The 2,764-nt window shown below is 40.3% G+C and overlaps 1 pseudogene across 1 annotated transcript; it reads left to right on the forward strand.

The window, feature by feature from the left end:
• Window positions 1-1,239: 1,239 nt before the first annotated feature.
• LOC110596533 lies at window positions 1,240-1,943 on the forward strand (annotated as a pseudogene). Its single transcript, XR_002482533.1, has one exon. The product of XR_002482533.1 is annotated as a peptidyl-prolyl cis-trans isomerase A pseudogene (transcript).
• The last annotated feature ends 821 nt before the right edge of the window (window positions 1,944-2,764 follow it).

The raw sequence follows: 2,764 nt of genomic DNA on the forward strand, positions 1-2,764 counted from the left end.
GGCTATGGTCTAACCCAATCAAATAGAACCCAACCAAATAGAACATGTTCCCCAGGTAAATAATATCACATCAAGTAGTTCAAAATGCACAGGATTCCATCAGATGAACAAAGCAACAGGTGAGTAAGAGGTAACAAAAGCCTGAATGAGCTAATCAGTCATTGGATGGAGCTCGTGTCAATTTTCTCCCTGTGCAAATAAGAACTTTTGATCTTTCTATCCAGAAACAGGATGTTATTGAAAGTCCCATGTTGGATGGTGGGAGCTTTAAAGCTAGAAGGGAAACAAGCTTGTAAGGTGGCAATTGTATGCCATGTCATGTCTATAAGACAGTTAGATCCCTCCCAGAGCCTTGCTGAAGAAGATCAGCTTTGCTGGAGACTGCCTCCTCAATCACTGATGACTGGATGTCTGGAGATGGCAGAACTTGCAGGAGCCAAGGCTGAGGATTCCAAAGGGAAAAGAGGTGATGCCAAGTCAGGGCTGGATTACTAAGACTGTTCTTCAGTCTCTTGAAGGTTGGATCCAAAAATGCACAGGCAACTCTATAAAACCAGAGAAACCAGAAGGCAATGCTATGCACACTAGTTCTAGAAGCTGCCAAGGATTGCTGCACCTTCCTGTAGGGCAGGTATAGCTTCAACTCAGGTGCTATAACTGAGTCAACTGATTCCTCAGAGTAATTAAATAATTCTGCCTCGGCCATTGCCTTTCCCTGGCCCCCTCCATACTAATCCCCATCTGTGGTCCATCCAACTGTTCATGCTCTCCCTTCATAAGCCTCAGTTGCTCACAATTTTCTGTTCCTTGTTTCCACTAAGAACTTGTAACTTTAACTACGGAGGGTGCCAAATATATATATATATATATACTTTTTTATTGTAGATACAAGATCTCGCCAAGTTACCCAGGCTGGTCTCGAACCCAGAGGCTCAGGCAATCCACTCGCCTCGGACACCCAAAGTGCTGAGATTACAGGCTGAGCCACTGAGCCCAGCCTATACACACATTTTAAGAAAGTTTAAAAAAGTATTAAAGTTGTAATACTCAATAAGATGAATACAAGACACATTTGACTTCTGTAACTATAAGAGGTGCTCAGAATGGTTACCATCAGCCAGACACTTCCAATTTTGGCAGACATCTGTTAACATCTCTTAAAATATATATACATTTTTTTGGCACTCTTGGTAATTGTATGGACTCCAAGATCACATTAAGAAATAACATTAGGTTTTGCAGACGCCGCCGCCTTGAGCCTTTTCCCATCAGCCATGGTCAACCCCACTGTGTTCTTCGACATCACCGTCGACGGTGAGCCTTTGGGCCACGTCTCCTTCGAGCTGTTTGCAGACAAAGTTCTAAAGACAACAGAAAACTTTCATGCTCTGAGCACTGGAGAGAAAGGAATCGGTTATAAGGGTTCCTGCTTTCATAGAATTATTCCAGGGTTTATGTGCCAGGGTGGTGACTTTACATGCCATAATGGCACTGGCGGTAAGTCCATCTATGGGGAGAAATTTGATGATGAGAACTTCATCTTGAAGCATACAGGTCCTAGCATCTTGTCCATGGCAAATGCTGGACCCAACACAAATGGTTCCCAGTTTTTCATCTGCACTACTAAGACTGAATGGTTGGATGGCAAGCATGTGGTTTTTGGCAAGGTGAAAGAGGGCATGAATGTTGTGCAAGCCATGGAGGGCTTTGGGTCCAAGAATGGCAAGACCGGCAAGAAGATCACCATTGCTGACTGGACAACTCTAATAAATTTGACTTGTTTTATCTTAAACTACCAGATCATTCCTTCTGTAGCTCAGGAGAGCACCCCCTCCATCCCATTTGCTCGCAGTATCCCTATAATCTTTTTGCTCTCGCTACAATTCTTTGGATTCCATATTTTCCTTATTCCCTTCCACTCTAGTTGGATTACAGAGAAATAAAAACTAAATAACAACAACAACAAAAAGAAATAACATTAAATTGGAGATCTGAACATCAAAGGAAATGGCAGGAAAGAGGAGTCTTAGCAGGAAGTGCAGAACGTTCAGGTATAGAAACCAGGGGCACAGTCGTAGTATCAATGGCATGCAGGAACCTGCTCATACCAGCTCATGGAAGCCAAATGTTAGCATCTTTTCCCACCTGTATGTTCAGTGATATCTCGTCGGTTGGTTAAACTGAATAGTATTTTGAAATGTCAAGTATTGGAAATGAAGACTTTGAATATATTTATATCATGTTTCCCTTATGATATATGTTATATGTATATTATGTTACGTGATATATGTTAACTCTGTATAATGATAAATAATTACCAGTATGTACCCCCATCTCTTTTATAAGCTTGATAAAATTCTGCTCTGATGATGTTTGTTAGCTTTTACATATATTTGACAGAGCAAAATAACTCTCCTCACCAGGTTGATTGAATACTTGAATACAAAATAAAAGCAATAGTTAGTAAAATAAGTAAGTAAATAAAATGAGTGATGTTGGGAGTATTTACACATTGGAAATGGGTAAGTGCTACAAATCAGGCTCTTTCCAAAGATCACCAGTTGTTTAACAGCTACCACACACAGCTGTAAAGCATATTTTAAAAACACAGAAATAACTGATTGAGCTCAGACCACAAAGCCGTGTATTAATTTATATATACACTTTAACCTTACAAGTGGATATATTTTATGAGAATATTTTATCTCCATTTTCACATAAAGAACATGCCATGGCTAAAAGAGTGACAGAGTTGGTATTCAAA

This window comes from Carlito syrichta, unplaced genomic scaffold, assembly GCF_000164805.1.
Source record: "Carlito syrichta isolate Samal-C Ts95f unplaced genomic scaffold, Tarsius_syrichta-2.0.1 Scaffold309824, whole genome shotgun sequence".
NCBI lineage: Eukaryota > Metazoa > Chordata > Mammalia > Primates > Tarsiidae > Carlito > Carlito syrichta.